The sequence below is a fragment of the Athene cunicularia genome, assembly GCF_003259725.1.
Source record: "Athene cunicularia isolate RWA chromosome 19 unlocalized genomic scaffold, athCun1 chr19_part1, whole genome shotgun sequence".
Taxonomy (NCBI): Eukaryota; Metazoa; Chordata; class Aves; order Strigiformes; family Strigidae; genus Athene; species Athene cunicularia.
The window spans coordinates 8683821-8710938 of NW_020799124.1; positions in this window are offsets into that span (position 1 = coordinate 8683821).

A 27118-nucleotide genomic window follows, 5' to 3' on the forward strand; every position below is an offset into this window, starting at 1 on the left:
CCTCCTAGTTCTCCCTTCATAACCAATCCCTATAGTCCTTTTAATTATATTTACAGTTTGCTTTCTTAGTTTGTCTATGCTGCTATAGAACTGTCAGAGTTTTCAGTGGCAATCTTCCTTGGACTACAGCTATCAAAACAGCCTGCCAGCTTCCCATCTGCTAGGGAGCTTTCCTGTCATATGTAGATCACTGTCAATAGGCTGTGTTCAAGAATTAGTCTATTGCCTGAAATCCTTGTTTGGCTGACAAGCCCATTTTCTGCCGATGTCTTGTTTAACTTGTGCTGTAAGTGACATTATCTAAATGAGAATACGTCGTGCAACTGAAAGCATTGCACAGGACCTCTGGTACAGCCTTTGTTTAACTCCGTTTCCTTCCCAGAGCACTTCTCTAACAATTGAAGGGCTGATTGTGGCGATTTGGGGAATCTCTTCTCATGGAGATTTGGTTTTTTTCTCCACGTGATTTAACAGAGACTTGCTCTGAGTGTAATTTTCTGTAATGAAGCACACACACATGTCACTCATAAGCAAAAGCATTTTGATAAGATCCTTGAAGGTCAGGTAATGAATCAAATAACATAAAATAGGATGTTTTCCAGCTCCATAAGCTCTGGGTCCCCTGTGCGACTGGACAAGGAGGCTGGAGAAGCTACACAAGCAGCTCGTCTGTACCTTCCCGTTGTGGGGTGTAATGAAGTGGCTGGTTCACGGACTGCTTTCTGCTGACTGCTTCGAGATTAACTGGCAGAGCAGGCTGAAGAGAGTAAGTCAAAATTGCTGTGGCATGACAGCCACTTTAGTTTTGGATACATTTCACTATGTAGGATAACACCGTAAGATTCTCCTTTCTCTAATATTGAATAATAATAATAGATAACTGGAGATTACACTGTTTTCTACTTCATCTTGAAAAAGGACTCGAAGCCAGCTTTTCCACAGTAACTCACCGATCCGCCAGCTGATGCACGCTGCTCTGCGTGCTGTCATTTAACAACAGGAGGGAAGATGATGTTGCTGTATGGGAAAATGAGCTAGAATCCAGGATTCCTGGATGTTTTTTTAAGATAAACTACCAAGTTTATTGTGTTTTTCTCACCTACTGGAGAAAGATAATGCTTCTTGTTCAGAGACATTACACCTGCCTGGAGTTTGCAAAGGGGTCCAATACACTGCTTTAGCAGAAAGGACTTCAGCTGTGGAGTCTCCTAGGGTTTATGTTAGGCAGGTCCTCTCCAGATAGAATTCTCAGAAATATACTTCCATTTCTGGTTCTGCCATGGACAACCTACGTGAATATTCTACACATTGTTCAGTGCATTGAACAGAAGACCATTTTGTGCTTAGCAGGAGGCCGCAGCACTATTGCTAGACCTTGATGCCTCTTCACTGACACCTTTAATCTTCATGTCAGCCAGCTGGTTGCAACAAACCTAAGCTTCTCCTAAAATTTCTGTCAGGTAAATGCTGAAAAGTGAATTTTAACAATTGTGTAGATTTAAAAAAAATAAAAAAGACTGAAACCCACTTCTATTATCAGGCAGTGAATACAGACAGCAGAGATGTCTCCCTAGCAGGTAGGCAGGTGATATAAAGCCTTTAGAATCTGTTACAAACTTTGTCACTACACCAGTGCTCATCTCTTTTGTGTTTCTAGCAATAACCCCTGCAATGAATTCCATCAGGATGAACAAAAAGATTCCCTTTAGCATTCATGTAGCTTTTGTAACTTCAAAGTCTCTAATCCTGCGTTGGTGAGGTGGGTTGTGAGTCCTCCACGTCCTGCAGGGATAACAATAACGTGTTTCTGTAGCAGATAAAGGTGCCTGAGGCAGATGCAAGTAGGACCATTCCCCAGTCTTGTTTTTAATTGCTTTGCCCTGGATCAGTCTTAACTTTAACTCTTATCATAGTGCCATAAATTAAGTACTGGAGATTTGACAACTCCCTGCTGGGTCACATTTCCATTGGTTTCTAATCCAGGGCAAAACAAGAGTGCCTTCTGTTAAGGTGATGGCTCTTGAAATGAGTTAGACATCCTCACCTGGCTGAAAGCTGTGACGACATTAATTTTGGTTGGGGTGAAGGGTGCTGGTACTTATCTTTGTTCACACCAAGCAAAGAATGTTCTGATTGAGCTGTCAATGTGTAGATTGCTTCTTACTCATCAGGCTTTTTTCTAAACTCCAGAAACGATTTGAAACAAGCTGTGTGAGAATGGCACTGAGCAATCTCAGATGAGCCTGGGTGACTCTGCTGGATGTTTGAGGAGTTATGGCCACGGGGAAAGTGCTCTCCAGGGTGTGTTGTTTATTCAACTTTCTCTCTTACTTGCTAGAAATTCACTGCTGGTGTCAAACCTGTGGCTGGTGAAGGGAGCTGGAATGTCTTGCAGTGATCCCCAGCACACAGGGAGGTAACTGATGGCCTATCTGTCGGTGAAGTAGAAGCTGTTTTGGGAAGCAGAGAAGTAGCACTGTCATGTTCATAGGGAGAGTGCACCCAGTACTGAAGCACTGAAGGACATCCAACCCAAGTTGGTGCCTTGGGACGCCACTACTGAAAGGGTAATAGTGAATTAAAAACTGGAACAGTTACCTTTGCAGTCTTCCTGTAATGTTAAGCTGATCTTGCAAAAGAGAGAATAAAAATTAAATTTGTATTCCAGATTTTGGTTAAAAAGTGAAGAGGCTGTTCCATGTCATGTATAAGCTTTTGTTGGCAAACAGTACAAATGAGAATGGGATTAATCTCTTGATTTAACTCCATTGTAATCATACAATCTGAAAGATTGCAGTACAGCTTCCTTTTTTCTTTGACTTATTCTCTCTGCAGCAGCTTCTCTTTACACAGTAAGTCAGTAGTGCTGCTGCAGGACGAACCAATTGCAATGCTTCATTAAATAAAGGTTTTGTTCACCAGGGAAATGAGATCACATGAAAGGGAGAACTGGTTTCTGTCCTGAGCTCTTGTGTTAACACCTACTACTGCTTGCTGACAAAATGTTGGATGCTACTCTGAGGCTGTTTTTGAGGTAGTCCAAACAGTTCGATTGTCTGGCATCAGCCTTAAATGTTATTTCCTGGACAACATCTGAGTAATTAAAAAAAAAATTTAGATCTTGAGAATCTTCAATGATATTTGAAAACTGCTTGGGAAGGGAACGTCTGACATTCTGGAGCACAGTTCAGCATGCCCTTCTTGTGAATATGTCTGAGATCTAACCAAAATATTTTTCTTTTTATTTTTTTAAAGTTTCTGAGATTAAGTCATGGGTGAAAGCTAGTCTCAACCGCTGCCTAAAGTGGATCTAGGGCCAAATCTATGGTCAAGAAGAGAAACAGCACAAGTTTGAACCAGGATTTTCTATCTAGCTAGTATTTAAGTGGCTACTTTGAGGCTGCTTTGTTGGAATTGGAAAGCTCTCCTTTTATTTTGGGTCAGAACGGAAGCCAACATGCAAATTCTGACAGTTGTGAAGCTGAAGTCCTATGTAGTTATTGTCCCTGGATCCCCCTGATTAGGCAAATACTGCTGGCTGTTGGAGTGGTCTCATTTAAGTAGAATAAGAATAGTTACAACAGATGGTCAAATCCCTTGTGTATACAGAACCACCAGCACAAGATTTAATACATTATCCCCTGCACCACCAGAAGAAGGTATCTAAACAGATAACAAGAACCTTTCTCCTTTGTGGGATGTGTGTGCTGTTAAGTGTCTGTGCCTGCTCTTCTACTCTAATCAAGAAGAAATTCATACCTGTCTGATACAGCATTCATTGCATCATGAGTTTACTGTACCTCCAGCTCACATGATTGCATAGAAGGAATCCTTCTGTGCACAAATGGCTTGAACACTGCCTGTCCAGGCACACTCGTGACGTTTTTAGTACAGTTAATAGCAATTTAGGAGAGAGAGCTCTTCAATATATGTCTACCCCTCTAACTGTGGTTTGGAGAAAAAAGTGCACCTTTTACTAGGGCTGTATTATCTAATAACTATCTATTGCAGGTTTTCTTCTATTAAGCATCAGGACTTCAGTAGCTTATAGGTCTGACCTATTCAGCTATTTACAAGCCGCCTGATATCTGCTCCCTGTGTTTTCACAGGAAGGTGTAGGAGTTACGCTACAAGTGTAGCAGTTGCATTTGGCATCAGTGTTAGGAAATGTCTTTTCCATTATCCAGAATATGTGCCAGGTATGTTTAATAGTGTGGCATATGGAATATTGAGCTCTCTGGAAAATAACCTTTAAAGGATGTCTAAGTGCAAACCCTCTCTGAGGGGTTTGGAGGGTGGTATATTTTTCCCCTACCACCTTTGGAAAATTTGAGACCTTCAGAAGTATTAACGATCTAGAGTTGCTGTTAATTTGTCATGCTAACAGTGATGTTTGACTTTAGTTTCACAAAAGGGCTGGGTTAACACTTCCTTTTGCACATAGCAAGTATTTTCTTTGATCCTCATGACTTCCAGCGTGCTGGACCATCTAGGTACTCCTGAGATTTTTGTCCCATTACTGTTAAACTTCTGCATTCCTATGAATCTGCATTTGTGAGCCTCCGGGATTTGCATGAGACTTTGATATCGAATGTCAGGACACTTCTCTAGCCAAGCTCCTCTCTTTGGGTACTTCTTGCTCCCCAGCAGATGGTACTTGTTGGCCTGTGCTGTTGGACTTAGGCCTTTACCAAGCGCTTGTGCTCATCGCGTGCAGTTTGCCTTCTGAGGGAGTAAGACAGAGTGCTGTCCTGAAGGGAACAGAATAAAATATAAATGAAGCAGACGGCACAGCAGGAAGCAGGCTGAAAGCTCAAGATGTACCAGTGTGCTTTGGAGGGCTGCCTGCTGACTAATGAATAGCCAATCTAGTCACAGGAGGGAGGGCCACTCCACTCTCCCCTTCTCCATAGCACTGGGTATTTACAGCTTCTTCAAATACATTTAAAGAACAAAGTTAGATGGAGATTCCTGCTGCTCCCTTCTGATGTGCTTATCTGAGCTGCCTCTGCTCGCCTCTGTGGGGAAGGCTGCACTGCCAGGATTGCACCACACTGATGGAAACTCGCATTATATCACACTGTCAGCCAGCAAACAAACCCGATCTGTGTTGTATGCCTCAGTCATACATCCTGCTTTGCAACCGGGGGGAAGCTGTGTCCTGGTACAAGTTAAATATACTCTCATGTCTAGTGTGATATGATATCTGCCTAAAGTGTTAACAGCTGAGAACACAAAGTTTGGTGCTTCATTCATCATTAGTAACACCTGAGGGGTGTTTTGGCTATGGAATGATGTATTGTCACATACAAGATACACTGTTGGATCCAGTCTGGATTGCTAGACAAATGTGTGCCTGGGCTAAGGTTGTGAAATACAGCTGCTTTTGTAATGGAAGAGAGAAGCAAACTGCCCTGAGAGTGCAAACCCTTCTAGTACCTGATTGTTCAACCCCTGGCAGTAGCTGGCAGGCATAGTCAGCAGCCATGGTGGAGTGTAAAGATTGAGAAGGTCATGCAATGCACAGGGAAGTCTTATTTATCTGATCAGGCATGCACCCAAAACTAGTCCTGCTTTTGCCTGCTCTGCAGTCCCAGTGTGGATCAGAGACAGCGGATGCCCTTCACTGGCATCAAATTTATTGGATAAAATACCATGCTGAATGTAAAGCTGTTTTGTTTGTGCTACTCCAACTGCAGTTGAAATTTTTTTTCATTTTAAACTGTTTTCCACTGTTGATGAATTGGGTTTGGCCTTCCAGAAGCTCTAGTTCTAGTGGTAAATTCTAGTTTGAAGTAGTTCTGTTGCCAGCAACGGTGCCTGTTGCTCCCTGTCTGAATGTCCAGAATGGACACGCTTGTGCAGCAGTCTTAGGAGACAAAACACTCCTCTGACTGATACCAAAGGCTAACTGAGCAAGTTTGTAGTGCTTAACTGCTACTTTAATGTGTGGAGAAAACAAGCAACCCACTCCTTTCCTCTTACTACTTTCCTCCTCGCCTCTCAAAAAACCCCCAAACAAAACAGCCCACAGACTGTCCGTTGCTGCTCTGTAGGTACTTGCATATTCCTGACTGCCAGACCCATGTGTGCATCAGAATCCTCATCAAGCTGTCTCCAAAACCAGAGGTAGGAGCAAGCATTTCACTGCGTTGGAAAATGTAATTTAGAGTTGCATTTCATAAGGTATTCTTCAGTTACCGTTTCCAGTTTCATCATCCAGAGTCAGACCACCTACTTCACTAGAATGAAATTGCTAACCTCTTGGCAGAGATCTGAGTCATTCTGGCAGCAAAGGGCACAGATACGGATAGCTGCATGGATCACCACTGCACAGGCTTTATTTCCTTTGTAAGTGTGGAGGGCTGACCCTGGCTGGATGCACCAAGGTGCTCTGTCACTCCCCTCCTCAGCTGGATGGGGGAGAGAGAATGTGGGTCGAGATAAGGATGAGAAGAGATCACTCACCAATTACTGTCATGGGCAGAACAGACTCAACTTGGGGAAATTAGTTCAATTTGTTACCAATTAAGTCAGTGTAGGATAATGAGTGATAAAACCAAATCTTAAAAACACCTTTCCCCACCCCTCCCTTCTTCCTGGGCTCAGCTTTGCTCCTGATTTCTCTCCTTCCTCCCCCCAGCAGCACAGGGGATGGGGATTGTGGTCAGTCCATCACCTGTTGTCTCTGCCCCTCCTTCCTCCTCAGGGGCAGGACTCCTCACACTCTCCCCCTGCTCCAGCGTGGGCTCCCTCCCATGGGAGACAGTTCTTCATGAACTTCTCTAATGTCGAGTCCTTACAAACTGCTCCAGCGAGGGTCCCCGCGGAGTCACCAGTCCCGCCAGTGAATCTGCCCCAGCGTGGGATCCACGGGGCCTCGGGTCCTCCCAGGAGCTGGCTGGTGCTGGCTCTGTCAGACACGGGGGAGCTTTGAGCAGCTCCTCACAGAAGCCACCCCTGTAGCCCCCTCACTAACAAATCCTTGCCACATAAACCCAGTAAATTAAGTCAGGCACAAAGAACCTTTTTCCTGTTTCTAAAAAGGAAATGTGTTGGACTTGAATCCTTAATAGCAGTATGGTAAATGGATTAAAGAAAATTTTTAATTTTTTTTTCAGTAACTTCATTTTGCCACTATTCTGTGGGGTTTTTATTTTTATTTTTTTTAGCCACAACAATCTGGCAAGGTTCTGCCTTCCCTGTTGCAGCAAAGAGTTGCAGACAAAATGTGTCAGACACCAGTTTATTTGTGCTAATGACAAGCATCCGTCTTTTCTTACCAGCAAAGTGATCTCCTTGCACAGTTTTAATTTAAATTCATGAAAAAAAAGCCTTTCTCTCCTGCGTAATATGAAAGGCCTTTCCACCTCTGTTTTTATTTCTTCATCCTTGTCTTTCATTCTCTAGTAGCAGGTGCATCTCTTTCCTTTTTGCTTTAGTAGTTTTGATGATTTTGACCTATGATTGGCAAGGGTAACAGTTTTATCTTCCATTATAAAACCTACCCTACTACTTCATAATTTTTTCTGTTCAGACAGCGAAGTGTGTTTCTTACACACGTGGCCTCATCTGCCTGCATGGTAGAACAGTTTTGCTCTTTAAAAAATTTCTGAAGTTTCTATTTTTTCCAATTTTATCATTTTTATTGATTAGTTTGGCTAAAATCTGACGCCTTGGCAAATCTTGCATGCAAAGCAGGATTTGGTGAAGACTGAGAAAGCCCTTTAGAAATCTAAACTCAAGACTCATTTTGGCATTGATTTATCCGAATGAGTGACAGTCAAATTCACCTCCTGTCTTTGCTTCCCACAGGCTTACCAGATGGGGGTTGGGGTGGGAATGCACCAAGAGGCAGAGCCTCTGCAGTGCTGGGAATGGTATGAAAGCTCACAGGTGTCTGAGATGTGGAAAATCTAAATGTGTGGAGCGTGTTGCTTGTTATCTCAACAGATGACTCTTGCCTGTTGCGTTGCTTGTGTGGTTGCTCAGTCATTAAGTATAACATAAAAGTAATTCTTCTCATAGGGAGATATAGAAGGTTCCTGGTGTGATTGTTCTGAAGGGAAAGATTTTTTTCTTTCTGCTTATGATATCAGCATTCCCAAATGCTTCATTAATATGCAGAGAGTGAAGGGAAAAATCAGTAATTTTGAAGATCTGCCTTGTGATTATGATTCTGATGAGCTGCTCCTTGGTCACAGATAAGGTGGGACCATAGCAGTTGGGTGTTTGCAAACAGCAGCAGCAGGGAGGATGCGTGGATCAGACCATCACTAATAAGATGTCCATCCAATGAGCTACAGAAGCTGCTTGACCAGTTGCTTACAACCGTTGCCTTTTGTGCATGAGGGTGAGTCCCTTTGCCATTCAGCTATCAGGTGAGCTAAGAGGTGATTTCAGCCCCTACTGGCTGGCATATTAGGGGCATGGCAAGTGCCCAAATGCTGGTCTCGTGAAGGTTGGTAGCCTCCCACTTTGCAGGAGAAATGATTAAATGATTTCATAGTCTCCCCGTGAGTTGTCACAAGTCTCTTTCCTTCTGCCCAGAAAGACGTGTGGTTTTTCTACAGTTCATGGAGAAATTAATCCTGGAGCAGCTCAGAGTTCAGTGCTGGGAGGAAAGCTGTGTATTGTGAGCATGATGCTCCAGAAGGCACAGTAACTTGGTGATTTGCTCCCTCGAGCGGTCATCTTCTGGGTCAGTGCCTCAGTGCAAAGGTTCTGAGTTAGAGGAGAGCAGCACAATGGAGCGATGTCTCTGCTGTCTTGTCACTGCCCATTTCTTGGAAAAAAAATAACCACATCCTTGAGAGACTATCTTCTTGTGCACAGAAGTTTGACTCTTCCTTGTTAGTGAAGCTGGCACCTGCACGAAGATTGTCACCTGCTATACAATAGCTTTTGTTTAATCTCCACTCAGACAGAGCTCTTCAGTTTCTTCTTTGCCACTTACCAGCTTAATTATATCCAGATAAAGATGATATTGGAAGGACAGTTGTCGCAGAAAAAACCTGGGCAGTAAAGACACAATTAGATGTGTTTAAACGTAGGGAGCTTTAGCTGTTCTGTCATCCCTCTTATGTACAGGCTTAATCCTGTTGTGCTGATCAGAAGATTTAAGACAGACCAAAACAGGAATTGCAAAGGTCTCCTAGGATGTAGTGTTGGTACTAGGTAGTCCTTGATAGCTTAAGAAATGTTACCAGACATGATGGCTAAATCCATACTAAAGTGTGCCTTAATCCCAGGGGACAGGTGCAATAAGAAACACCTTTGCTGTGCTCAGCACTAAATGCCTGACCAGTATGCTGTCCTTCAACTTTACTGAGGAAAGAGTGAAGCAGTTAGCAAATAATTTTAGCTAAAAATGACAGAGGGAAAGAGGACAGTACTTTTAAGATACCAAAGCATTTTGCTTCAAGACTTCCAGTTGAAAAACTGACTTTCACTTACAAAATGTAATGTTTGAAATTGAAAAAATATAAATTTAAATTTTTTTGTCTTACATATTACAAAGGCAAAGTAAAATATCTCATTTGGGCTAGAGATGCTCCTTGGTTAAAAGCTTGTTTAACCCAAAACAAAACAAATCTGTCTCTTCACCTCCCCACCCTGAAATTTCTCTCTCCCACCCCCCCAAATTCGTATTGAAGTAAAACAACAACAACAAAAAAATTATTTGCTCATCTCTGGGTCCATAGGGCCTAAAGAAGTTAATCAGTTTTCATGACATGCCGATATATGGAACTGATCCTGTTGCCAGGACAGTGAAACAAGGTTTTATGGATGATTCGCCAAGCCCCCTTCTCTACCTGACCCCATTTCATTTTGAAAAGAGCTACCAAGTCAGTTCTGCCTAAAGACTAACAGCCAAAAACCCCTACTTTGCTCTAAGGTTTTCCTTCACATTTTTTCTGATACTATGTGGAGAAACAATCAGAGCTGAGCTAGTTTCCCTTTCATTTACTATTGGATAACTTGAGGATACTATCACCCTTCTGAATGTTGCTGCCTTATAGAAGCTTCAGTGGTGGAATAAAAGGGCTTGTTACTTACCAAGATCTTAGCAGTCCTGCATTTTTTTAACCTTAAGTTAATTTTACTAATCATTCTTGTCCTGGATTGCTGCCATAGTTTGGGTGGATTTGCTTTTCTCCTATAATTTCTGCACTTATTTGGAGGAGGAAGTGTTGCCAAAGTAGTCAGGCTAACCCTGATATGAACCCTGAAACATTTATTTCACAGGTTGCTGTGTTTGGAAGGTGCTATAGTGCTGAATTAAAATAAAGCTCTTGCAATTCTGGGAAACGAATGTCAAGTGCTCAGCCCAGATTCCAAGGAGTCTCTATGGCCTTGTCTAGACTGACTCAGAGGCAGTGTCTGTGCTAGATTGCTAAAATGCATTAGCAGAGGTAGAGCATACTTTAATGCATGTGTTAAAATGCACTTTTATTTTCCTATGCTAAGGTCAATAGTCTAGCTACCACCCCATACATTCCTAGTCTAGACTAGCTAATGTCCATGGATTTATGTGCCAGAGGCAACGGGTGAACCTTGGAAGGCTGGTATACATGGCTGTTCCTTCAGCTCAAAAAGGAGAACTTTAATTTAAATGTACAAGGCTTAGTGAAGGCAAAACCTTGGTAAACTTGACTGTAGCTAGCATCAGTGAGAGGAGTGGGGGGGTTATGTCTGGCTTTGACTGGTTAAGTTTGGTTTTATCAGTCTGTGCTTTTTCTCCAATACAAATTGGCACAGAAGTATAAAAGGTACCTCCTTGCTGTGGAGACTACTCCTTACAAGTGTCTTCAGGAGCTGTCTAGACTACCCTAAAAGATGTATTTAAAGTCCATTAGCTAAAATGATTTAAGTATCATACTGGAAAGGTGAAGCAGGCAGGATGATTTGCATTCTGTGGCTGTAGCCTGAGCAGGTCAGAGTGCTTTCTGGCTCTGGGGAATGTCAAGACTCTGCTTATGTGTTGGAATGGCCAATGGTTCTGTGCAGAGAGCACAGTAGTCTAGCATCTGGACTTCACCCAGACCTTAGAGAAATCAAAGGATACAGAATCAGAGTGTGCATGTAGCTCTGGCTTCTGAGCATCAGTCAATAAAGTAAATAGCTTTGTTCATTCCCTACCACTGCAGGTTGTTAGGTCAACTGGCATTTTATGGCTTTAATGGCTTGTGAGCTTGCTTAATATGTCGTAATTGGTGGAACAGACTGTGTTTAAAATTCAGATAATTCATTTTCATATGAAATCTGTGTGGGATTTGAGCAGTGCCCAAATTAATGCATGGCACATTTGAATACTGACTAATTAGACATAACAAATCACTAAGAATTGGGCACTGGTAAAAAAAAAAAAAAAAAAAAAAGAAAAAAAACGCCCTGACACTTTATGTAGTGTTTTCCATTCACAGAGATTTTGAAATGCTGATTAAAAATGCAGTGACCTCTGGGATAAACCTTGGCTGTGATATGCAGAGCAGCAAGGTAAGGTCTGAGTGAAAAAACAGAATTGAAGTCCTGACTGAAGGAGCACAAAGCTCAGGTCCAGCATTGCTGAAGGATTTGTTTTCCAGACGGTAGTAAGAGAAATGAAGTAATTACTTCAATAACATAGACACTGCACTATTGATATTTATAAATGACCCTATGCATCCTTCCAGGGCATAGTTAATATTTGATTCCATGCTATACTAAGTTGTTTTAAACATCTGAAAGATGTGGTCCAAGGAGTTTCTGCTGTGTTTTCTCAGTGATTTTGCAATGCTTAAATGCTTTTCTAATTAATAGGAAGTGCCCTGGGACTCAGGATATATTATCACAGGGAGAGATCAATGGAAAAATACTTCAATAGAGCTTTTTTCTGATATTAAACAATGTGGCTTCGAGTGCTTCAATCAGAAATGTCTTGTACCCTGGATAGGATGTGTTGGAGGTTGATTTACTCAAGCTTTCTTACCAGCACTCCTGCAGGAGGGGTTCTCTCTTTGGACTTCCACCATTCAAAACTGTAAAAAGCAAGTTTTATAATTAGGTATCCTCCATGTTTCCAGGTGAATTGTTCTGGTGGTTTTCTTGCTGTGTCCCATGTGTCTCACATTTGAGCAAGAGGAGGATACCTGAGTCGTACCAAGGGACAGAGAACTGGGTGTGTGACTTTGGCTGGAAAACAAAGATTTGTGGTTTGGCCATACATGAGATAAATTTCAATGCTTATGTGTGAAAGCACTTGAAGATCTGAAGGAGGAAAGAATACATAAATAGTAAGTACTTTTCATAAGGATGGTGAGCTGAGCTACTGCTGAGTTTCCTTGTACTGTAACCCCTGGAGGTTACAGGATTGAAGAGGTTGCAATGGAACAAGAGACTCCAGAGCAATAGGAGCTGATGTGTTTTCCTTCTGCATCATTTTCAAAATGCATCCCACGGGCTCCAGCAATGCCTTTCACTGGGAGTTCCTTGCTCCAGAGGCCTGACTGCAGACAGGTTTTGGTAAGACGGTGAAGTTGCCTCATTTTGTACCAGTGTCCTGATTTGCAAAGCCTGTGAGCAGCCAAGTCATATTCCCTTCTAGCTGCTTCTCATCTGCCATCTGTAACTACTCTGCCATCAGGAGCAATACTGAGCACTTCGGAATACCTGCACTACGTCTAGAATTGCAATTTGAAGTGTTGTTTTTTGGTTTTTTTTGTTTTTTCCTGCAGAAATTCCCTCCCATTGTATTTATTTGTAACTTGATCCTTATTGCCTCCTAAAGGGATCACACCATTAAATATATAATTCATCTGACTAGCTAAATGTTGTGACACATAAGCACTTCAGACTTTTATTGATTGAGCATTACTGTATTGTGAACCCTGTCTAAGGAGCAATCATCCAAGTCCTGACCAAGGCCTCTGTCTTCCTTGTGATGAGGAAGTTATGTGACTTCCAATAAAGCGTTAGAATGAGATGAGAGTAAAGCTTTTGTGATATGATAGGGGAATTTCTTTGAATTTTGCTTTCTGCTTTTTGCCTGTTTGCTATTTCTCCTAGTTTTGGCATACCTGGTGGATTATAACTGGTGGAGGCAAGGCAGGAGACTGCTGGGTGTACTGCATTTTAAGTGAAACAGTTGTGATAGAGACACAGGGTAGCTCTGCCACAGCATATCTGGGACCTCTCCACACATAAAGTTGCAATGTTCTTCACTAGTCTTGTAAGGATGCAGCTGTGCATGTGTAACAGGTTATTTGCATCACTACAGATCATTACAGGATGGCCTGGGAATACAGTCCATTCTGTACCTCCACACAAAGTACGATTTCTTCAAGAGATTGTTAAGCCCTGGTGACAGATGTGGATGTTCCTACGCTCCCCGCTGGAGCGGTTTATGAAGCGTAAGAACAGATGTAAGTGATATGATCCAAACAAAAGGCCAGAATTTTCATCAGAATGCTTCCATCTGTGAGGTAACCCAAAGGGGTGAACAGGCTTGCTCAGCTCCTCTGCAGAAGAGATTAATTTTGCCCCAATGAAAAGGAGAACTATGGCAGGTTTGTCTCACCTAGGCACTGCTCTGGTTATCTCATGAGGAATTTATTTTTGTCTATATAGATCTACTGTTTTTCCTTAATGCCTGTTAAATCTTTTGCCACCCTGATTTCCCTAGGTAAGTTAGATGATCTAAAGAAGCATTTTATTTCACACCAAAGCAGACTGCTGTTCAGCTTCACTATAGTCAATTTGGTTGTACATATGCATTGGAAAAGCTTTTCTACTGAGCTGTAACATCGGAGACAGAGCATGATTTCACACTAAAACACTGCAGCTTTTCTTGGAACTGAAGCCCTTCCAATGGAAGGCACAAGGAATGTACAGTAAGAAGACACGAAATTTCAATTAGATTTCTTTTCTTGAATATTTCCCAGAAGGCCGAACACAATATATTACCAATCTGAACTGCAGTCATAGTCAGTAATTGCCTTTAAGGGGTCAACACATTCAGGCAGTATTTGCAGCAAGTATTTTCATAAATACAACTATATTACAAACTGGTGTTCTTTTAACAGCTAGTCTTACTAATAATATGCAGAGGCATTGCTCCTCTGTCCAACTAAGGATGCTCATCTTGGATGTACTTTCATTTGGTTTTAATATAAAGGAGCCTATTTCAAGAGAATAATTGTGTAGGTTTTGTTTGCTTCCTTGAATAGAGCTGGAAACTGGAACAGTGAGTGCAGTGAGTTTTGGAACATAGACTTGGAAAATAAATGCCTCTATTGTATTTAACTTTATATACCTGGCACTACAGATGAGATGCTACATGACATGAGTTTTGCCTTGGGCAAATTTGTGTCAAAGCACATGTCAATCACATGTTGGGACCCCAGATGCCTTAATGAAGATAAGATCCTTTAGGATTAGGCCAGGAAAAATAGTTGGAGCATGAAAAATATGGCTTTAGAAATTCAACTTATGTAACACAAACAAGACAGATAACAGTCAAGGTCATGAAGATGCAATGGAGGAATTTCATATATTATGTATGTAAATAGTTTGTAATGGTTTTGTTTGTAACAGTTTGTATGCAAATCAAAATGTAATAGGAATAGTAAAAACTTGCTCATTTATAGAATTTGGCTTTAGAAATGCAGAGACACCGGGGAAAAAAAATCTGTGAACTAAAGCAGGTGCAATACTACATCATTCCTCAACTTGCATCTCTCCACAAATTCACCGTTGCATGAAGGCGAGTGTTGGAGGACCGTTATGTGACCTCTTTGACAGTCGAACACACGCTCACATGGTTTCCACTCATGCCATTAGTTGCTTTATAGTTGTGGCTTCCTCTGGAGGATGCCTGCATCACTGCTGGCTTAACATTGATTCTGAGTGAACAAGCGCTGTGTGTTATTGACTGCTTTCCCTGGCCCTGCGGGGTGTGTCTCGTCTGGCAAAGAGACAGAGCTTCCTTTTTATAGAGACGTTCAGTCCACACTTGTCCTTCTACCAAGAAGTCAAGGAATTATTCCTTTGCACTGAGGTGCTTTGGTTATATGTACCCGGTCTAGTCAGAACCTGGATTTCAGTCAGTCTGCTTTGTCCTGGTGGGTATTTTTTCCCAGCTGCAGCCCCAAAAACTTGGATGTTATACAGTAGAAGTGATCCTAGATTGTTGTTTATGTGCTATGGTATTGGGATGGCTTTTCTCCAGAACCTGCAGCAGAGTGAACGTCTTCCCACCATCTCCAGGTCAAATCCTTGAATTAAATGCATAAGTTAACTGGCCATTGATTGAGATATTTGGTTATGAATGTAAAACTGTTCCAGCTCATGTTTCTGAGTAAGAGAAAAATAGAAGCGCTCCACTCTTCATGCGTTCTCTGTATAGGCTGCCAGTTTCAAACCTGGATGGCTAAAGCCCTGGGAGATGGGCTTTATGGGGGGGCTGGGCTCCTACTGCTCTGTGATCAGCGGGAGGGGAACAAAAGGGAAGTGTGTAAAGTCCTACCTTCCTTCCTGTCTAGATGGGTATACTCCAGTTCTTAGATAAGGAAAACCTGACAAAGCCAATACACCCCCTCACCTCCGACCTGAGGGAAGTACCCAGGCTCCCTCGGATCTTGTCCTGGTACTGGGCAGCAATCTAGTAATTACTGTGCAATACTAGCAAGTGGTGAAGTACTGCTGGTTTTTAATTCACTTAAATTTTGGTAGGGAGTTTTGTTGGGTTTGGGTATTTTTTAGCCTTATATCTCAGACATGAGCAGAACTAATGCTTTAGGAGTACAAAAAGCCTCTGAGTTTTGGTCTAGTGCAGTCATTCTGCAATTGAGATCTGTGAATGTATGTGGAAATCAAAAACATGGGGAGGGGAAGCATGGCAGTAAAATATCATTTAGCTTTTTCCCCAAATGGACAAGTCAATTTTGCTATTTAAAAGATAAATGTGGAATATTTTTTCCCCTTTTGTCCTGTAAATGATGGTTAAAGATGCCATTGGGGATATTATGTGCAGGGAGGTTCCTCAGACAGTCTTGCAGAGCTGTGTCAGGATGTCCAGCCTAAGGTAAAAGGTGCCAGTTCACGCTGCGGTTTAATCATCCTTTGCTATAGGTGGGGGTAAGCAATGCTGGCTCTCCTGCTAGTGCAGGCTATTTCCAGATCTGCACTACCTGAGGAGTTACCAGGGAGCTCCGTGAGGTGGAAAAGCAAGGTTACACACACAGGCTTCCCCAGCTGCATGGGCCGGGAGCAGCAGATCCCATCGTGCTTTACCTTGCAAACACAGGCGGGTCCTGCGCAGGACAGAGGAGAGGGTTTGCCTCCCAGCTGCCTTCTCCCCTGCAGACATATGAGCTATATCTAAATCTTATTCAAGGATGTGGATTGCACTGCAGGAAGGGCAAAGAGCTCTTGGGAGTATTTCACTGTGTTTGCTCAACCATGTAATGCAATCTTCAGTGCACAATGCTGTATGCGCTTGGTATCTTTCCCTTGATTTATTTATCTATTTTATTTTGACTGCTACAGTAAGCTTATGGGTGTCTTTCTGTGCCCCTCTACACCCCCCCTTTTCCTCTAGAGGTATGTAAACCAGACCTCTTGAGTTTTCAACACGATATGAGCATTTAGCATCATGCCATCATGATGGTGCAGGACTGTGATCCACATGCATGATGTGTATATTCTAGACTTGGTAGTATTTCACAGTAGTAAAGACACATACAAACAACAGCATGGACATAAATATTTTGGTAAAGAATTGTTCACACACAGGAATGTGATTTTCTGTATCTGCACAATATTAATTGCAAATGGATTTATATTTCTATCCACGTATATAGTGAGTCAAAGTATATTTGTCGTATACCCATAGGATTATGGTAAAAATTTGGATAAAATGTACAATTCTTAATATTAATAGATATTAAATCTCTAGGAAAATAACACACACCTTCCTGGAGACATTCCTGCTTAGTTTTCACTCAGTCTTGCTTCCTGTTACAAGGAGCTTACTCAAGCTACACCTGGGGCTACTTAATTTCCCAGTTAGTTCAGTTGCACTGTAAATCTAAGCTATTTTCTTGCAAGTTGTTCCATGGTAATGTACCTCCTGCTGCTACAATGGTTAATAGACCCTGGATAATATCCTCTCAGTGGCTTCAGAAATTAGCCTCATAGCTCAGACTTGTGCTCAGAAGAGGACTTGGATGGGCAGCAGACATTCGAGCTGATGGTGAGCTTTCATCTAAATCTCCACTAAAAGCCAACTTGAGTCAGCACTGATGAACACTAGGCACCTTTTTCATTTATATAATGTGGAGTGTGGCTCTCACTTCAGATGTTTAGTGACAGTAGTGCAAAGAAACAAAATACCCTTCCAACTGGTCTAAAGGGGGTGGGGGGAGTGTGACATCTGCAAAACGCCGGGCACTAACGTCTGTGAAAATTATTGGTAATATCGGTTCCAACAGTAGCAGGATTTCTTAAGCTAGCATGAAACACTTTTGCTATCCTTGCCCAGGTGTTGTTCAGGAGTGGTACATGTGTGTCTGTCCAGTTCAGAGTACAAGGCCACCAACAGCTCCTGCAGGCTGGATGTACCATTTCTTTCCCACAGTCTCAAAGCTCCAGGAGCAGTAATGCTCCTAGGCTGTTAGCGTGGCATTTGCCATGGGTGATTCAGTCACTAAAACCAAAGGTTTACCTATCCAGCTAGGGAATGTTTTGGGCTGGATGCTGGGCTGCCTTACACCCCTTGCTGTCTCTTTGGCCCCACAGCATCAATGATTTTGGCTGCAGGTTTGGCATGCTCCCAGAAGCTGAGCCAAGATGGCAGTCTGGGTGGCTGCTTCCACCCTAACTTTGATTTAGCTAGAATGAGTAACAGCTGAAAAGAACTTATTTTTACAGGGCTCCGTAATTTAGTGACAATGACGGAAACAGTTCAGCCTCATATCTGCAGAGAAATCAAAGCAAGAAGTTCTTCTCTTTCCAATTTATTTAGCAGGGGATTTGAACAAAGTGAAGAGGCATCACAGCCTAGAAAAAATACTCAAGCTGTTGTCAGTGCAGCAAGTGGTAACTGTGATGTGAAGGGCAATGATCTGCTTTGGAGATAGATGTACTTCATGCAAATGTAATTCTTGCCCAGCTGGAGAGTACGAGAGCTATGCAAGGCTGATTTACTATAAGCCGGAGTTATTTCACATGAATCTTTGAGAGGAGATGCCAGATGTTCTCACAGCTTTCTTTTCCTCTGGGGTACTGGGATGTAAGGATGAAGGTGGCCAGAAGTATTTGCTCTTCATGTGCTTTGGAGCTGGGCAACCTGCACAACTATGTTCCTGCTCGCATGAAGAGCAGTGGCATGGGGACTTTGCTACTCTGGGGGTGTGGGGGGACAAGGATTGCTTCCTGTTCCCCATCCAACAGCACACGTGGTCTGGATTACAGGTGGAAATGAGCGTGGGGTGCTCGAGCACAGTGCTGTGTAGCCGAAGGGGCTGGATGAGGGGCCAGCAAGCCTCGCGTGGAGCCAGGTTTGGCACTCCAGTACACAGCGCAGTGCCCTGCGTAGGGCTGGTTCTGCCCGGGCGTACCCTGGACACTCCTGTTGCTATCGAGCTGGTTTGGCAGCTGTGCTGACAGGCCGTGACAGACTCTTAGGTGAAGGACAGCTGAGCATTGCAGATTGCTTCCCTTCCACTCTGATCCGTTAACAGGTTCTCTTCCCAAAGGTTAGCCAGCCTGTTCAAGTGGCATGGATGAGTGAGCACTTCTTTCAGAAAACTGGAAGAATTTGGCAGCACAAAGACTTTCTCCAGATCTCAGCTTATTTTGAAATTATTTCCTTTAATTGCTGGGGACAGCAAGATGTGCACGTTTCCATGTGGTATGTGGGAGTAGTGCAGATCACCATAGAGAGATCAGAGAGATAACCACTTCCTCCTATTTCACTGTTGGGGAGGACTGGTTTAATTTTTAATTTTTTTATTTGGTGGGCTTTTGTCTAGATTTAAATAAAACAATTCAGAAAGGTATTTATCTTTCTAATTCATTTTTTTTTTCTTTACATTTTGAATCTTCTCTGAAAATAGACTATAGAAAGCTTACATATTTTTACTCAGTAAATTACTTCCCATTGAGTATTGAGAGGCAAAGTGATTAAGTTCTGCTGCATTTTCTTATCTAAGTACTAATACAAAAATAAATATGAACAACTCTGTTCTTCCATCTCACTCTGGGGTTTTCACAAGCTGAACTCGAATTCAGAAGATCTGGAGATACCTTGAAAATCCCAGTTCTGACGCAAAAATCTGTACCTGAATCCTTCTGCCTCTGAACTTTATGGTATATGTGGGCATTCCTCCGATTACACTGGGAAGCTCACTTTCATGTTGGTCAACATCACATAACTTAGAATCCATCAATCCCAAAAGCAACAGTTACAAAGGATAATGCTTGTCAGCAAACATGGGGTGAAACACTGTAGTATGTCCCTATATTGGAAGGGTTGGAAAGACAGATAAATTGCAGTTTCATAAAGCTGTAGCTGTGAGAGTCAAATTGTAAAATCAAAAGATGCTTAACAAAAATTCCAGTTATTGCCCTTGGGTCAGGGTGTGAGAGGAAGAACAGAGACTCTGCTATTAGCTACAGAGGTCCAAATTTGCTGTTAGTGAAGTTCTGCTGAGGCCAGCTGGATTACTGTACCCTGTAACATCAAAAATACCAAGCAAGCTCAAGGGGTGAATACTTTTGTCAAGAATGTTCTGGCATTTCCCAGTGTTCAAAACTGGTAAAAAGGCCTTGGCTGTATAACTTCTTGTTTTAGTAAATGGTCAGATCCATGAGATTTTGCCTGGCGTCTTACAAGATTTGCTTTTGCCTTCATCTAATCATTCATCGGCATGTAAAACTGCACGTGTACCTTACAATAAAATTACCTTGTAGCTATTTAAAAGCCTTTTTCTTATTTTTTCAATCTGAAACTTACAGTTTAGATAGAGCCTAGAGTAAATTTTCAGCTTCCCTTGCATCATATTTCTGCCTTGGAGAAGTGTAGGTGACAGTGCAGACAAAGTGAATCAATACAGCCACTTCTCCTTGTGAATGACATTTATGCAGATATTTAAGGACTACGACTGTATGGTCAAAAATAACCAGGTGGAGTACAGAGAAATAACATATTAGCTTGAGAGTGATGGGTTTTCTACCAGAGGTACTATTGGTCCCACAAACCCATTTTCACTGGGGTTTGTATCTCCATGTATTATTGATTTTCATGGGCTTTAATCCTTGATATTGTAAAACTGACACTGTTCATAAATCATAAACAGACCCTGACATCTATTTCTATCAAAAAAGAGCCAAGTCAGCTTAATCTGAACTCAGCTACTTTCCCTTCCTCCTGCAAGGGCAGCCACTTTGGCCCACTTCATGAGGATGGAGTGTATGTGAAAGTGATCAAAAGCTACCATTCTGCCCCAATGTGTTTAAGAAAAGATGCCTAAGCTTCACTCCGTGTGGGTGGAAGCCTGTTGGTCCTAAGTGATGGATGGTGCACAGTGCTAGGAGAGCGTTACGTCAGAGATGGTCTGGACTTTGCTGAAACTCAGGTGCCAAAGAAGGCACAAGCATCACTGAGAGGACAGTGCATGCTGGGGGTGCAGTTCTGGCATAAAAGAAACTAAAAAAGAATTTTAGAACCCGAAAATAACCTTTGTTTGAAAAATCCAAAAGGAACCCATTAACCCAAAATGCCTTCAATCTTGGGGAAAGGGCCCTGGAAGAGTTGTTTTAGCCTTGCTTTGTCCCCTGCTTACCAGTGGGGGCTGGAAAGGGAGATGATGGGAAATGCCAGTTACTTGTGGCTCTCGGCAGCTGCTTGTCAGACTTGATTTGGCAAGTGCATAGGAGTGGTGAATCCCACTTGTACAGCACAAGCCTTTGCACAAAGGTAAATGGAGCAATGGAGCACTCTGAGATCTGTGCCTGCTGTTACTTAATGTGCATTGACCTTCACCTGGTAAAAGACCTAACTAAAACCCCCCATGCGAATCTACATTATGGTGTTTGTATAAGTCCCATTGCGTGGAAACCAGAGAATTGAAGGGATTTTTAAAGTTCAAGCCTCCACATTTGGCTCATAATTGTCCATTTAAAAGCAAAGGACTGCAAAAGAGTGTAGGCTCAGAAGCAATTCTAGGACTTTGATGGGGACAGATGTGCAGGGAAACACCTGAAGTGATTGATATCTGTCAGCAGCACACTCTTGTCGTGTAGCTGCCAGGAGTAAAACAGCTGAGGACTGCAGTTCAGTGTCACGGAGAAGGAAGTCCTTGTGAAGCTATATAGACTGCTGCGCTTTCCTGGCAGAGCAGAATGAATTGGGACAGAGATGTATTTATATCACTTGATATTTTATTTAGTGCACATGCATATTTTATCAAAATTCTGATTAGTTCCTACAGCACGTATTCTGTAAATCTTCATATTGTGCCTCTGAGTGGCACTCTTGCTAGCCCCTGTGCCTCTTGCATAGCAGAAGAGGACAGTTGCTGCCTTAGCCTTCAGGGTAAACTATGTCTTCCCTTTCTACTTCTCCTCCTGTTAGGGACAGAGGTGTACTGCTAGCCATGGAACCACACCTAAACTTGGCACAGGGCCTAGAGCTGTAGTCTGCCAGGCAGCTTTTCTTCACTGACCTTCTTCCCCTGCAACTCGGTAAAATGGCCAAGCAACTGCCCACTCCTCCTTCCCATTAGAAGAGGAAGACGTCAACTGTTCTCTTATTCCCTGTCCCAGGTAGGAATTCTATTTCTTCTCCCAATTCAGGCAACTACTTCTGCCTTCCCTCTACCCATCTAATTAAAGGTCATTATTACACTTGCAGGATTTTCTTAAGATCAATAGTTTGCTTGCTGTGTAAGTTGTGTTATTCTCTTTATATGAAAACTGCATCAGTGCCAGCACTTAATGCTAAGAGAATCATATAGTGGGCAGCGATGAGGGATTTGGAAGTCCAGAATGCTTGTGGCTATTGAGGGTATCATTGTCACCTATAAAAGACAGTTGCATCCTCACCATGACTTCCCACAAGTGAATTGAGCCCTGCAATACAAGGCATGCTTTTTGGAGTTAAATGCACTCACTTCACAGCTTGCAATTGGCTTTGATAAGTAGCTTCTCATTGTAAGCAGAGCTGTTTAAAAAAACAACAAAAAAAATCCATAATGAACGATAAACTTTACCCTTACCTTTCTGCATTATGTGAAAGCTTCATGTAGTTTGAGGAAGAATTGTCATATCTGTCATTAGTATACAATGGTTATAAAAACAAGATGCCACGAGAAATCTACTGTTCTATCAGCATCCCTCTGCAGACTTTGTTCTCAGAGAAAAGCTCTGCAATGGCAATGTTTCCATTTATCTTTAGTGGGGTGAGAACATGCTCGTAGACTTCGAGTGAGGGGAAGCTAGAATTGAATTGCCATGTGGTGTGTTTTTAGAAAAATCAGTAAATCCAGCTATAACATTTTTTCCTTTTTTAATAAATGTAACAGCCTCACTGTCTGCACGTGGGTTTTGTTGAAGGATGGAGGTGTCTCTTGTGGCCTGATCAGCGGCTTCTCCAGAAATTAAAACACTGCAGTGACCCTGAGGTCTTGCTGAAGTTCCATCAGACCTGAATCTGAGGGGCGTTTCTTGCCCCAGCTGGGAGGAGTGCTCCTTCACTCTGTGAGCAGGTGGAGCAGCTTGGTGCATGGTCTGGCAGCTACAGACCAGACACTCAGTGGGCTAACTCTGCTCTATTAACTCTCTGGCAGTAAGACTGCATATAGGAAGAAGCTTTTCATATCTTTATTTTGCATTTATTTTTCAAAGAGTTCACCCTTGATACCTCTTACTGGCCCTGGTTTGCTGCTTTACTTTGGCCTCTTTCTTCCAGCCAGCACAAAAATATGAGCAGCTCTGTAGAGTCCATCCAAAGCATTAAAATAAAGCTGGCAAACATGCACTACCTGGGATGTCATCCTGAGTGGCCGGTGTTCCATCTGTGACTGGGGTATCCTGACCTTTTTTGCACTTGTGTGAGTCCAGTATCCCTGTTTCACCTCACGGATTTTTTTTCTATTACACTTTTTCTGCTGGGCTAATTTGATCTTATCACATCCCTCACAGATCTAAAAAAGGGTCTCTCTATGGGTCCTTGTAACTATGCCTTCATAGTGCAGAAAATCATGTCATCTCAAAGATACCCTGCCTAGGGTACTAAAAAAAGAAATTATTTTTTTTTTAGGTCTCTTCTGTCTTGATGATGTTGACACCACTTTATGCATCTCCCTGTAACTGTGAAGAAGTTCCACGTGTTGTGGGAAGGTTGTGGACTATGGATGTTAGTAACAAAACTGAGGAATAACCAAAAATACTTTATGAACAGGGAAACTGTTGAAATACAACCATGATATGTTACCAACTGATGTTATAGTATATCAGGATGTGTTGATACAGATTCTTTTATTAGAGATGTGAAGTCAAGGCATCTTGTGAATAACGGGATCACTCTTTTATTTCTCTCCTTTTCCACTACCACTTGCTCAGGACTGGAAGAAAGGGAGGGGAGAATAAACAGGGAGAGACTCCCAGATAGTTGCATTAACTGTGGATAATAAAAATCCAAAGTTTCTGGCACACACAAAAGTTACCAGAAGCAGATGGTAAAAAGATAAATGGATGAGAATTGGCAGCATACCTAGAGTAACCCCAGTCTCATCAAAACAGGGAAAGAGGAAGAAAAATATTCACTCTGTACCACTTTGAAGTGACCACAGGGAATCTCTTCATTTGCTGGAAGACTTCCCAAATCCAGTCTTTGGGAGCCTGGCATGTAAATTAACACTACTGAGTATGCAATCGAGCCCAGTGCCTTCTGGTATAAAGTGAACACCCCTCTGGAGGTTATGCTATCAACACCAACGTATGGATGGTTCTTCCCTCATTGGTTTCCTTTATGGGAAAGTGCAGCGAAAAAGATGATTCCCTTCAAATTATTTACATGTACTCCTCATGATTTCAGAGGGAATAGCAAGATTGCAATTAAATTTATCCTTATTAGCATTAAACCCCAAAGCAATCATGTCAAAATAGATCTGAACAAGAACGCCTCAGGAGTATGAAAAGTGAGGATGAAATTATTTCTACATTCTTAATTCTGGCTGGTGGTTCTGGTCTCATTCAATGTTCTTGTGCTGATGAACCGTACATGTTGAAGATGCAGCAGTATCCCCACTATGACACACAAGCTCACAGCAAGCTTGTCCGGGAAAACTCCTCAATGGACTCTGTAGGCTTTCTTCCAAGGTATTTTTTTTTTAAGGAATTATGGCAGAAATTTGTAATTTGCCTACAACTTGGAGAAGCCCTGACCTGCCACAACCTTCCTATGTGATAGCATTGAGTCCCTTAAATGCAGATATTCTAAGTTACCAAGGTACCTCACTCTTTCCCCCATACAGTAGAGATGTCATTATGTTCGTTGCTGAGACGGGGACACCAATGTCACTGGGTGTTTGTGAGGTTAAGTACATCCAAGAGCATGAGCTGGACAGCAGTTAAGGTACTGAAGCTCGTGTAAATAACAGCAAGAAAATGAGGTCTAGTAACAAAATGCAAACGGCCTGTGAGAAGTTGTATTTATTAAAGCATTGATGACTGAGATATGTGCTCCCATTAGGTGCATTTAGAAAAGTCCCACACTAAAGTTTCAGGGAACCTCTCTGACTAAAGAATAAGGCCAGTGGGAGTCTTTTCAGAGATGTGATGATTAGATCACAGCCTGGGTCTCTATGTTAATTTGTTGCAGTGAAATGTTACTGGCAGCATTAACTGATCTAATTCTGTAGATCCTCTTTGTGAAATCAAGATGTCTGCTGGCTAATTAAATGCGTACAGACCCATCCTAACTCTCTTGCAAAGGGTACTGCTGTGAGGGAGGCTAAAATCTTTTAGGTGTGGGTGATGTATCCTGTCATATTCAGGGTTAAACTGATTATCAGTTTCATGTTAGGAACAAATTTTGATGTTCCCATTCATGAGCACTGTGGGAGCTTATGTCTCCCCCATAGCACAGCAATTTCCCAGGGCTCTCAGGGCACTCCTTATTCAACAGTGCTCTCTCAGGAACCCAACATGAGCGACCTGACCTTTTCTGTGGTCTTCATGGAACACGACAATTGTGGCCTTGTTGTCAAATTTTGGGCCTGCCTTGGAGGGGTGTGTGATGCGAGTGCCGTGGATCCCTCGGGACTGAACATCTAGTGTGTGGTTGTCTGCCCTCATGGCAGGGGACTGGATTCAGGCAGTCAGGCCATATGTCAGCTGCTAAACTGTGAGTGGCTCTTACAGTGGTGACATTTCTATCTGTCCCTCACTCAAGCCAGGAATATGTAAAAAAACATGTAACTGATGTACCTTTTAACCCAAGTAAATAATTTTAATTACCTTAAAGCAGTATCTTAAGAAAAAAATTAGCAGACAAGAAAAGAAAACTGAAAATATGTGAAAATCTCACTCAGCCTTAAGTGTGAGTCATCTTGTCCCTTTCAAAAGGCACATATGGCCAAGAACAGCCCAGCAATAACAAACCAGGGCAGGAGTAAGATGTTTTAGGAACAGCAAGTGGCTATCAGCATTTCTGCACGTGATGCAGGGGGGTTTGTCAGAGTGGGAATGGGGACTGATGGACGTTTGGCAATTTTGGTACATTTGAATCCAAGAGATAGGAAGAGTGAGTTACAGGATGATCACAACATAAAGACAGACCTGAACAGCGTCAGCCTGGAAGGATCTGGCTGTGTTTCCATTCCTGAAAAGCTGAACTGAGGATCAAGTTGTGTGGAAGAAGCTTTAGTTTTTAGGAGAATAAGGTTGCTCTTGCCCATCTGGATAGGTTAGGTAGAAGGAAGTTGAAAACAGCAATCTCTTCTGGGAACGTTCATGGATGAAGGCAGACTAATAAAAAAGCATCGCTGTAAAGCTAATACTTTTAAGTGGCTTTTCTATTTCTAGTAGGTAGCAGAATTTCTGTAGAAAAGCTGGAATACTTTGTATTCCCTCATGCACCCAACCCACTGCCTGTATGTTAGATGTTTGGGTTTTTTTTTTTACATATCTGGTGTTAAATTGTCCTCTGTGACACTTGGATGTTATGCAGGTATGTGACTAACGTGCAGTTCAAAGCAAACTGAATGGCTGTTGCATCAGCTTCCACCCATGTCTCTTTTATTCTGATATCAGAAAATTTATTTTATAGTGGAAGATAATTTCTCCTTGCTTGAAGGAACTGTGTGATGCCAGGAACAGAGAGAGTTTGAAAGACTGATTGCAAAGAAAGTTAAGTGAAAATTTTTGCTCTCTTTCCCTTCATAAATGGATACTTGTTCCTGCACATGGTTTTATTCTTAGAATTACTGATAAGTGCATGCAACGATTCCTGCTGCTATCCTAATGTTTTAGACATCGCCTCCAAGGGCTCTGAAGGAGGTCTGGGATCTGTGTTTTGGCTGAAACTCCAGACTTGAAGCTGAGAAGGAGAGCAGGTCATTGTTGTTAAAAATAACAGAGAAGACCTGCTTTCCCTCTTACTGAGCAATAAAACATCTTTTCCAGGCTCCTTTGCCCACCTTCCTTTTGTTTTTTACTGCATCCTCTGTACAAAGAGATTACAGGAAATCCATTTCTAAATCAACAGCAAATTATGAGCTGTTGATCACCTGGAACTAGTCCTGGTTAGAAAAAGCAGAGTCGATTTCTGCCATAATCTTCCCCACATCCCTGTTCCTCTTACAAGGAATTCTTGCTTTAGGAAGAAATGTAGCAGAGAGAGCAACGAGCAGGCTCTGCTGATATTTGCAGAAGGGGAGGAGAAATGGGGGTAAGAGCGTCACTTGTGGTTTTACCTCAAAACACCAGTAATGAAGGTTAGGCATGCAAGTGTTTCTGCAAGGTGCTAAAGCTACTCTCACAAGGCCAGTGACCCAGTTAGGGAACTTCTGGTGCTTCAAATAGAGACAGCTACATTTATCTTATTATTTTCATGGGGGTTTTGTTAGGTCTG